At 38.9% G+C, this 12,623-nt stretch overlaps 1 protein-coding gene across 8 annotated transcripts in view; it reads right to left on the bottom strand.

The window, feature by feature from the left end:
• Window positions 1–12,623, bottom strand: part of KIF13A (kinesin family member 13A) — a 201,556-nt gene that overhangs the window by 94,414 nt on the left and 94,519 nt on the right. The gene's annotated exons all lie outside the window — the stretch shown is intronic.

The following is a 12,623-nucleotide window of genomic DNA, read 5'->3' on the forward strand; positions in this document are numbered from 1 at the left end:
CATTTAAACCAATTTCTTCTAACTTTCCATGACACTACCATATCTAGCATAGCCAAAGCTCAAAACTCCCCATGCTGTCATCTTGGACACCATCTCTTCTTCTATTTCAGCATGCAGTCTTGGGCCCAGTGTTGTTAATAAATCAGTAATTCACTCTTGCATGCATTAATTTTCTGCATAGTTACTGAATGCCTACTGTTATGAGGAATGACTGATGCTACCTCCCTCAGGACCCGCATCTAATCATTGTTTTCCATGCATAAGACCACCACTCATGTTACAGGCATCATTATCAAATGCATAGGGCAACATTCCTTAAAGTGTGCTCCAAGAAACAGTAGTTTCATGAGACAGTCCATTAAAAAAAGAGAGACTAAACTGTGTTGGAAATGGTGTATATTTTACTCTGTTTGAGATTTTCAATGTTTAAGGTTCTGAAAAGTCCTCCAGCAAATAAATCAATTTAATTAACTTTTATTTTTCCAATTAATTTTGGTGAGGAGATCCTTTCTTGAGTAACACCTGTCAACATGTCTTGAAACTAGTGCTTCTCAATATACCTACCTCTGGCCCAGGTGACTCAGCAGTTACTTTCCTGGGCTCCTTTTTACAGCCTCCCTCCACCCATCCATCCCCCCTGCCCCGTAGTACACATAGCAAATTACAAACCTTCCAAGGACAAGGACCCTTTAACGCCTAATCATTTCCAAGGGATCTTAGGCACTGAGCAAACAGAACCCAATCTCTTTGACCTGGCATTTGAGACTGGCCACAATGAGGCCTTTCCAGGTTATGTCCCCCAACTTCTTTATGCTTCAGCTGAACTCGTCAGTACCTTAGAGTCACAACCCCACCTCCACTGGTGTTCTCCTCATTTCCACCCTTCAAAATGCTTCATACTCCTTAAGGCCCAATGCAATACATTTTTCTTCTAGGAAACATTCCTTCATGCAATCCAAAGGAATTAGCTTTCCCTTCTCTAAACTTTCACAACACTGTGTAATCATGTATGTGTGTGTGTGTGTGTGTGTGTGTGTGTGTGTGTGACACCTATACCAATTATTCTACTTTTCACTAGTCCTGTATATCATCCATGCATATGTTTTATCTCCACTGGTAAACTAAGTTCCTTAAGATCAAGAGCCACACCTGATTTATATATGTATCCTTCAGTATTCATAGTAATTGCTTTAAAATTATTTATTGTATGATTAATGGCATTGAAACCTTACATGAAAGCAGGTACTTTCTTCATCATCAAAAGATTAAGTTATGCTCTCAATAGTTTCAGCACTACATATACTTTAATGCTTTTAAAACTGATTCAAGTATGCACACAACTTACATCATCCATCTCGAGTCCAAATTCAATTTTGTGACTTATGCAAACATTCACTCTGGCCTTACAATAAACAAGGCTAAAATGAGCAGCTATGAAACAATAGTTTCAGCCAACAGAGTGTGGAATGTTTACTGCATTCAGAGGGCTGTTCCAGTGACTTGAGAGACCACACAGGCATAATCCAGTTCATCATCCTGCCTCTAGGCAGAACCAAACTTCAACACTTTTCCTGAGAGATGAAGATCCGTCTTGTTTTCAAACATTTCCAGAAAAGGAGATTTCACAGCCTCCTTTTAGTGGCATCTTATTATACTTAATGTTCATTCCCAGGACATTTTCCTTTCCTTTTAACCTAAGTCAACTCTCCTTACTTTAAATGGCCAAAAGAGGCTACTTTCTAATTTTTATGTACCTTTCTTATTTTCCTGTGTCCAACCTTTTGGCATGTCTATGCCAGACTGGAAGGAGAGTTGTCTTAGGCCACATATTAAATACACTGAGACACATAATTACAAAAAAAATCTCATAATATTTTAAGTAAATTTACAGTTTTGTGTTGGGCTGCATTCACAACCATCCTGAGCCATCTGCGGCCCACGGCTACAGGTTGGACACCCCTGCTCTAGAGTCTCAATGAATTCCTCTTAGTAGGGGCTCTATAAGTGAAATAATCATTTATTTCCTATATGTCAATTTTCACACCTAGCTAAAACTTACTTTTACAGCTTGCTATTTTATGTACAAGATAAGAAAGCTAGAGATTTTACATTCCCAGTAATGCTACTTAAAATACAATGAAATCCACTCCAAATTCAGGATCCAACACTCAGTGATAATTATTCTAAAATTTTGTGCCATTTCTAACAAACAATTAATAGTTTAAGGCTGTTTTTGCTCATAAAGAAAATATTTTAAGTGTTCACTTCCTAAAATTCAGACAAATGTTAAAACACAGCAGAGAAGAAAGGGGCCCTGACAGTACTGGTAGATACTTGATACAACTGTTCTTTGCTTGTCAAATACCAGCCTCTCCCTGAGCTGAATTGTGTCTCAAATTTCAAACCCTTTGATCACAGGCATTTTAGAATGCTCATCCTTCAAGCCAGTCATGGTTATTATTTTACTAAATGTTTACCAGTAAGAAAGCTGAAGGCCAGAAATCTGAGGGGTTTCCCTAAAAATTCAAAAGCAAGTGAATAGAAAAAGTGTTATAAGTTTTTTTCTTTAATGCACGCCACAACTGATTGCCCCTTCTACGAAACTCTACAGCACTCCATAGCTCCCATGGCACTAGTTCACATGTTGTTCAGTGTGGGTCTCACCTCCATTCTAAAAGTGAATCTATTGGGGGCAGGGACTTCAGCTCATGTGCCTCATAGTACCTGGGTCAGTACCTTATACAGAGCAACTGCTGTACATAATGTTTCTTCAATAAGTAAACATAATACCAGCAGAAGGAGTTGGAATGCAGACAAGAACACAGAATGGATATGAAAAACTATTATGAATAAGCAGAGGTTCAAATTGCCAAGATACATTTTCAGATGTTTCATTACTTTCCGATGCATGCTTTGGTGGAACTTGGTCCCTTCAGCAGTTAAATACAGATCTGGTCACAAGATGGGCACTGGGGTCCTCTTCAGCACCATCATGCCATGGTTCATGTGGATAAAGTACGGCCACATCATGTATAGTGTGTAGTTTGCACAGAAATTAAAACAATTATTTGTTTGACTATTGCTAGGATAATTTTAGTTATGACTGTTACTAAGAGTTTCAAAGAAGTTTAAAACAATTTCTTTGTCCTCTCATTTTCCTTGCAATCTTGTTAGTACTATAAACTATTCATAAAATATTATCTTTCTTTTCATGGACATTTACTTATAATTTAATTACAAAAGGTTTATAACAAAAGGAAATATGATTATCTTAGGTTTTACAAAAGTTTTGGCTTTCCAATACAAAATCCACTGATATTTCAAATGAGCTAACAAAACTACTTTCTTGATAGTTATCTTTGGAAATGGACCACTTCAAATGAAAAGAAGTTAATTTTTTCAAAGCTAGCACATCATATTAGAGAAATATGTTAAATTTCTAACTCCTTTAATAAGAATTCCTAAATTCTTATTTCATATATTCATTATAGAGTCACTAGTGTCTTAAGTGACATGTAGGAGGTGTGGGATTTCTTAATGCACACGAGTAGAAAAATAAATCAAATTTGGAAATCATGTGTAAATTTCCTATTTCATCAATGCCAGTTAACACTGTGGGGCCTTTATTTGTAATCGCATCCATACATTGCCAAGTGCTTTGAACTAGAAAAAGAGCCAAAAGTACAGATGTTCCCCAGTCGTCCTTAAAATCTGAAAGGCACTGTCTTGTTTTCAATAAAATGTCATTCCACCTTCTCTGAATCCCACTCCTTCCTCTTCCTTTGTAATTTGTAAAATTCATACCAGCATTTAATTCCCTTCAGCTTGTGGTCCACATCTGCTCTACCTTCATCACTCTTTTAAAAAATGTTGGCTTTGCATCTTTGTGAACCACTGAACAGCTAGTAAAGTTACTACAGGTTGTTTTTAATAAGAAAAACGTGTTGAGTGATATATATTCTGAGGTGAAGGTATTCCAGCACTTAGGAGCAGGATGCAGCATAGTCAAACTCCACTCTTATCTGAAAGTCCAATCTGATGGCATTTCAGCAAAATTCAATTTACAATTTTAAAAAAAGGAAGAAAGAAAGAATCTTGAAGAACAAGAAGGCATCAGCGTTCTAAGAAATGTGATCTGGTAGTCATTTTCCTGACCTATGAAATCCAAACGTAACAGTACTTACAACTGCATTACCTGTGTATCCTTCCTTTCATTCTTTCTACCTGCATGCTTTCTCTTCTATGTTACCTAATTATAAAATATTTAATCCAGAAAGCAATCAACGAATACCTGTTTTCCACTTTTCTCAGTTTTAGGTATCTTAGGGAACTCAAATATGTATTATTTGTACTCTAGTTGCTTATGGTCTAGTTGAAAAGACAAGGCATGAAACAATTATTCTTGAAAATAAAAAAGTACATGTCTTTCAAAATTACTTTAACACGTCTCACAGCCCTTCTCCAGGAAAAAAGTGATTAACCCAATACTACTCTCTAAAGAATTTAATTTTATACAAAGAATATTTCCAAACATATACACAAATTTTTTGCAAAGTGAGTCAAAGCCTACTCCCTTTCAATTTCTCCTTATTAAAACCTTTCAATGTCATCTCAAATGTCACTCCCTTATGAAACCTTTGTTAAGGACACTACTTCTTATTACTCTGAATTTTAAATTTGTCTAACTACATTGTGTGTGTGTGTGTGTGTGAGAGAGAGAGACACACACACACATACACACACACACAGAGGTTTTCTTTGTTCTGCTACATCATTAATTCTTAGAGAACAGGACTTTGGTTTTCTCAATGTTTTTATTGTCCACAATGCTGCCAAACAAAAATACTCTGAGAGTATATTTTTAAAGCAGCTTCTTGGTGAACTATCTTTTAATTAAATGATCTTGTAAAACTGTGTTTTCACATGTTTCCTCTGCAGCACTGCAATAGAGTCAATAACACAACAGTACTTGGTCAACATCTCCCTTTTCACTTCACCTGTGGAAGTGACAAGACTGGTGTCATTCTTTAGACACTTTTTGTGTTCATTGAATTCCCACTCTTTTCCTGAAAAGAGAGAAGAAAGCTCCCATATTTTCCTATAAATTACATCAAGAGTCAGCCATCTCTTCAGCTCTGAGACCTTCTACCAATGACCGAGAAATTGTCTGGGTGTGTTAAGCACAGTGGGAAGTCCAGAAGGGGAGAAAAAAGAAAAGAAATTGTAGACATTAGAGGGAATCCCTCCTTCCTGTAATCCTTTCCCTCTCCTCACTTCCCTGCCCACTGGGCTACAAATTATTCTTTAAGACCTGCCTAAATGTCACCTTCTCCAGCGTTTTCTCATCCTCTTCTGCATATTTATCCCACTCTGTGCTACTTTACTTGATAGGCTCCACCTCTCTAATACATACTCTACCTAAATAACTGCACATTTTACATTAAATTAGGACTTTGGGAATTTAAACAAAATGTCTGTTAACACAATGTTGGGTGCATAGTAGTAATTCAGTATATAGCAGCCACTGTTATCATTGGAACAGTATCTACTCATGGGCTCCTCTCCCCAGTTAATAGTACAGCTACCACCTACAAAGTATTTATTACTATGTATCAGGCACCATCCTAAGTGCTTTATATTCTCAGCAAGCTGGGAGGCTTCCTGAGCCAGGGACTGTGATAATTTATTTCCTTATTCCCTACAGCTATAGATACAGTCAATAGGTGTTCAGTATTTGCTGAATCAAATAGAGAAATGAAAAAAGGCAGAAAGGGTCCACGTGGCCATGAGTAGAAGAGTTGCTACAGTTTGCTGAGTTCTGCGTCAAAAGCATCAATGCAAAACACACTACTTCCTAGCTCCCAAATCCAGAATCAAAGGGTTTGGCAGGGGAAAAGACCCACTCTGTGAGAACTTGCTTTGTTTGCATACAGGAGTGTGTCTCTCTCCTCTCATTCTATACTGTCATCCTACCCTCTTTGCACAATTAATCTACTGTTCACATCTGCAAACCCAGCTGCTATTAACAGCCTGTTTTATCTACTCTCTACTTTGAAAACTGAGTCCAAGATCTCTCCACAAATCCCCATTTCTCCAATTTTATAAATATTGCTTTGCCAATGTCCAGTTTTGTGGTTACTTTTCAACTTTGTCAATTTGAGAGTACAATTTATATAAAAGACACATGCCAAATTTTTTCATATCTCACCATACTGTGTTATGAGAATTAAGTCAGACCAAGAAAAAAATTAAAGTAGTATATTTCATGTCATGCTAAAATTTTCCTTTTATTTTTTATATTTTATTGATTATGCTATTACAGTTGTCCCATTTTATTCTCCCCTTTATTTCCCTCTGCCCCGCACCACCCTTCCCAACACATTCACCCCCCACCCCAGTTCATGTCCATGGGTTGTACATATAAGTTCTTTGGCTTCTCCATTTCCTATACTATTCTTAACCTCCCCCGTCTATTTTGTACCTACCATTTATGCTTCTTATTCCCTGTATCCTTTCTCCCTTTCTATCCCTCCCCCTCCCCACTGATAATCCTCCATGTGATCTCCATTTCTGTGATTTTATTCCTGTGCTAGTTGTTTGCTTAGTTTGTTTTTGTTTTTGTTTTAGGTTCAATTGTTGACAGTTGTGACTCTGTTATTTTACTGTTCATATTTTTTATTATCTTATTCTTACATGCTAAGCATCAACACTTTTGTCCCTTTCATTGCTTTCTCCTATTATCAGATATGGAAAGAGTCCTAAGAAAAAAAAAGAGTTAAACCTCATTCCTCTTGGAGAAGCTAGACTGAAAGTGAAAGGAGAGCCCAGCACCAAAAGCCTGTCTGATCACCAAGAGTGTCTTCACTGTTGCTATGTGCTGGAGCCAGTACAGCTCTGCCAGCCCAACTCTAGCCCGTGCTTGCACATCTCTGCTTCTGGGCACTACAGAAGGAGTGCCAGAGTGACCACCCCTATTATTGGTGAGCTCTAGTGGTAAGATACCACCCATCCACTTAAAAAGCTGTCAAGTAACTGCTGTCTTTTTACAATGTAATTAATCACCTCCTTTATATATGGCTACACACACACACACACACACGCACAATGTATGTATACATCTATGGCTATATATGGCTATAACCATTTCCTTTATAGATGGCTATATAGATATATAGATATATATAATGTAATTAATCTTTTCCTTTATATATGTCTATATATATATGGCATACCAAACAATGCCTTGAATTAGTTAATATTGCCTGGCTGTGAAGATGTCAAAGCATTTCAAAGACACAAAGTAAGCCAACAGCATCCACAAGCAGTAAGGCACTGTTCCCGATCTCAGGGAATTCACAGTCTGTCACAGGAAATGACTGCGCTGTGGAAAGTACTACTCTGAATTGCAGTTCCACCTTCTAAGGGCACATGGAGAAGTGTCTCTTCAAACAACTAAGTCATCTTTGCATTCATTTATTTTTTCTTCCCCCCTCAAGATTTACTGAGACATAATTCACATATAGCACTGTATAAGTCCAAGTATACATCATAATGATTTCACTTACATATATTGTGGAATGAAAGGTATTTACTGAATAGCTATTATGAGCTGGTTAAGACAGAAATAAGTCCCCACTTACAAGGATCTCACGCTCTGTTAGATGGAAATAACCAAATGAAGGGAGGAGTGCAAAATACAGAAATCAATATAGGGTTCAGCAGAAATACAAAGAAAGAATAATTACACTGCAGGACAATGGCTTGAGTAGGGTGCAGTGAGGCCCAGGAAGGTTTCTAGAAGAGGCAAAGGCTGGACTGAATTCTGAAAGATAATTGTTGAGAAGACAATTAGGAAAAGCATTCCAAGTAAAGGGTGAAGGTAGCAAGCAACTGAGATAAGGAGGAGTTGGATATGATTGGAGTAGTGTGCAAAGAGCAGTAAGCAGGGGAAGAAAGAAGGAACACTTGGGGGTAGGCTGAGATAGTATCATGTGAGATTTTATGTGCCTTATTAAGAAGTCTGGAAGTCAGCTTGTTGGCAAATGACAGGATCATATTGTTTGGAATGACAATTGTGGCAGTAATGTAGAACATAAACTGAACAGGTATAAGATAAGAGAAAAAAAGCTAATTAGCAAGTAATTATGATGAAGGTAACAGTTTCTAATTCCCAACCTTAGCAGAGATAGAAAGGAGTTGTAGTGAACACATTTTTCCCCCTAAAATCCTATATGCCATTTATTCTAGAAACAGCACCTTTTCTTTGGAGAGTTGTACTAAGCTCCATTCCAGCCATTTTGTTTTCATGGTTTGCTGCCATGTTTTTAATGTGGCATATAAAATCATACAAGGTCTGTCTAGAAAATATCTAGACATGTAATATGAAAAATAGATATATTTATTGAAGATACAAGATACAAGAAACTTTGTATATAGGACAATGACACCTCAGGTCCCTTCAAAGCAAGACCTTGGGACCTCACACAGTTCTCCCAGCATCTCTTCCACTGCTCAAAACACTCTGCAAAATCCTTTGTTGGAACTGCCATCAGCTGTACCACTGTATTTTCCTGAATCTAATGGATGGTCTGAAATCTATTCTCTTTCAAAGGTAATTTTAGTTTGAGGAAAAGCCAGAAGTCACAGGGCACCAAATCTGGGCTGTAGGAGGGGCTGAGTCACCTGGGTGATTTGAGAGTTTGCCAAAATCTCTGCATGAGATGTAGTGCATGAGCAGGCATGTCTGTCGTGATGAAGCTGCCAATCACCAGTTGCCCATAGTTGTGGTGGTTTTCATTGTATTGCATCTCTCAACCAATGAAAAACATTGAGACAGTACTCCTTATTAATTATTCAGCCTGGAGGGGGGTACTCATGATGGACAACATCATCCCAATCAAAAAACACAGTTAACATGGTCTTTATCTTACTGTGACTTTGCTGCGCCTTCTTCAGACGTGGAGAACCAGGCAACTTCCATTGGGACAACTAGGCCTTCATTTCTGGATCATAGCTGTAGACCCATGATTCATCTCTGGTGATAACCTTTTTGAGGAAATCTGATTCATTGGTAGAGGTCTGAAGCAAGTCATTAGCAACTGCAGCACGACGTTCCTTCTGCTCTAGTAGCAGAAGCCAAGGAACGAATTTTGCTATGACACATCTCATGCCAAGATTCTGCATCAAAATCGGACACAGCAGGTTTTGGAATCCTCAGATCAGCTTCCAGTTTTCTCACTGTCGGTTGCCAATCTTAGTTGATTGCAGTCCATACACCAGGGGTGTCGAACTCATTTTTACCTGGGGCTAAAATTATTTTAGGACTGTATAAATGTAACTACTCCTTAACTGTTCAGGAGTTGAAATTACATTCAGCCCTTTGAAGGCAACAGCGAGGCTGATGTGGCCCCTGGAGAAAATGAGTTTGACAGCCCTGCCATATATGTTCAACATTCTCAGGTGTTCTGCTTGCTGCAGGCCTTCTACAATGTGGATCGCTTTCAACAGATTCTTGACCATCTTTGAATTGTTTGTGCCACACTTTTATTTGCACTGCACTTACTGCATTGTCCCCAAAAGCCTTCTGGATTATCTGAATACTTTCCATGGAGGAATGTTCAAGCTTAACGCAAAATTTGATGCAGACTCATTGCTCTACTCACTCAGTCATTTTGAATGCAACAGCCACACAGTACTCATACTCACTCAACAGTGTCTATTGCCCTCACTGACTAGTACAGTGAAGTCGTCATTGTTCATGCATGCTCATTCCAGTCCACTTTCCTTGGTTGCCAGGTTACATCAATGTTGCACAAACTTGTTAGATTAACAATGGCTGGACTTTTTCAGGACAGACCTTGCATAGTGTATGTATGACTGTTCAGGTGAGAGGGCAAGGAAGATGCACACAGGGGCTCAAGCTGGACCATTCACAGTCTATAATCTCCTGACCACAGTTAACTGTTCCCAAGGGTCTGATGGACTTTTTGGATTAGGGACCAAGGAAGTCGCGAGTCTTTCTTTAACAACTGATGCTATAAAACCTGGGACATGTTGAGGCCATGTTTCTAAGAGTATGGATCAGAGAAGCAGACAAAGCTGGATTGCAGTGAGAGAGAAATGAAAGGGACACACATGAGAATAGAGACAGAAAATGGAGAGATAAGAAAAAGTGATTGTATTTGAACCCCAGCCACTTCCTGTCTGTGGGGTCTTTGAAACATCCCAGAGTCATTTATCTTATGGTTTAGTTCCTATCATTCCAGCTGAAAGACTCCCAAATACTACAGAAAGAAATAAATATAAGAGATGTTAAAGGAAGAAATAACCAGGCTTGATTATCCTTTGAATATAGAGCTGAAAGCTTGAATATTAACAATCCTGTGAAAAAAGGCAATAAAAAGGAAAAGTTCCCTAAAAACCAACCAGAGTTTCAAAAATTTTTAAACAGAAAGTAGTTCTAACAAGTCTGAGACCAACAGTATGATAGAACATAGAGCTATTTAGCACTTACTCAACTCCAACCCTTTCAAATACTCCATTCCTTTCGCGTTTAATCCTTTACCATTCAGTTGTAAAATCTGCTTCAAGCTTACTGAGGGGAGAGGGTTGGGGTGTCACAAATGCACAATCTGTGACATTTCTGGTTCTTTCAAGCTCCAATTACTTCTTTCTAGAAAAGCCAGTCACCCAGACAACTTCTCCAACAACACATTCAAAAGGTAAGCTGTATGTTCTCAAACACTGAATATTTCTTCTTTAGCGAAAACAGCCCAAACAACAAGCTCTAAATGTTTAAGCATGTACCACAGGATACTACTATCTGTTGTCCCTAATGAATGAATGGTCATTGTTGCTCATTAAAAAGGAAAAAAACAAAATCCAGACTGCATTTTAGTCACCTTGACATCACCCACCATGAGCAACCTTTGGGTCTGTTTCAGAACCTCCAGACCACTACCTCCCCTCATCTACCTGTCACCCCCACCCCGGCAGTGCAGCACAGAGGCTGGGTTGACTCCAAGGCTGCAGGTTATCAGTGAGAAGGACTGGAGGGGGCTCAGTGGTTGCAAACCTGTATTGTGCAGTCAGATCAAACTGGAAAGGTTGACAGAGTCACTCTGCTGGGAATGACCCTAGCCTGAGGCAAGGAGGTGGGGGTGAAACGGGGTTTCATGACACTCTGCCTGGTCTAGTAAGCTTTCACTGTTCTGGATTTGGAGATGGATCAATGCCAAGAGGCAAGGGAGACAGATCCCTTTTTTATCTGGGTCTATAATGCATGAAACTGGGTCCTTTGTCAGCTACATCTTTAGGGATCTAGACACACACAACTACAGAGGGAACACCTGGCTCTGAACAAAGCCAGGGAGAAGGCGAGGGGAGAAGGGTCGAGCCTACAGAACTTTCAGGTAGAAGCATGTGGCTCTATGTTTTGAAGGATTTTTTTGTTTCTTTGGCATTTTTTTTACAAATGTGATTTAGAATGACAAAGTATATTAGATTGTATTATTGTCCCAAATTACCCACTGCCCTCCCTGTCCTTGACTATGTCCTTGACTGTCGGGCCTCTAGTATGAGGAATATAATTCCTGACCCGACCGACATCAGGTTTGGCCACATGACCTGCTTTGGCCAATTAAATGTGGACAAAGAGATATATGCCAGTTCAGAGCAGCAGCTCTAATAGGCCCTTGCATGGTTTCCTTTCTTCTCCCCTTTGCCATAATAACAGCAAATTCCAGCCAGGGGCAATTCCTTCGGATTGGAGCCCAGACTGAAGGTCCACCATACAGAGCCATAGCTGCTCTCTACTAACATGGGACAACAGAGAAGTAAACCTGGTTTGTCTCAAGCCATTGAACTTTTAAGGTTGTTACTGCTGTATCATCTAGCATAAGCTGGCTAACAAACACAGTGGTTATTATAAAGTACACCTAGATTGCTACCTACTCTATATTCTGTACTCACAATTTATCATATATCCTACAGCCAGATTAATGGCTCACATATACAGTCTTGATCATGTAACTTTTCTATACAAAAATCCAAAATGATTCTTCATAGTCTACCAGATGAATGTCAAGATTCCCAACCCTTTATAAGCTACCTAGTTTCCTAGTTTTTTATAACACAATATCCTTTCAGGGACTCTATAACTAGAGTTTGTATGTCTAAAGATATCTGTAACACAGTAAGAAATATATTGTTGTTCCTGACCTCTGGTTCCTGACCAATAGGAGTATCTTTTTTTCTTGACCTAGAGATGCTAAATCCCTTAGAATTTACTGGGTGATAGTAACCTCTCTTGTTCTACTGAGGTGACCCATGGGGGAACCTTCAATAGCTTCAGAATTGGGGCTGGATGCCAGAAAGAATGAGACTTGATTAGCCTAGAACTTTGAGTCAGACTCCATCTACTTGCCAGGAAAGGGAGGGGGATTGGAGATTCTGTTAATAATCAATCACACCTACATGATGAAATTTCCGTAAAAATCCCTAAATGACAATGTGTTAGGAGGGTAACACACCCCAACGCCAGAGAGACAGAAACTCCTGTGCTCAGAGATCCTTCCAGACCCTACCCTACATATGTCATCCAGCTGTTCATCTATACCCTTTAT

This window comes from Phyllostomus hastatus, unplaced genomic scaffold (genome assembly GCF_019186645.2).
Source record: "Phyllostomus hastatus isolate PE091 unplaced genomic scaffold, TTU_PhHast_1.1 phas_contig_524, whole genome shotgun sequence".
NCBI classification, from domain to species: Eukaryota; Metazoa; Chordata; class Mammalia; order Chiroptera; family Phyllostomidae; genus Phyllostomus; species Phyllostomus hastatus.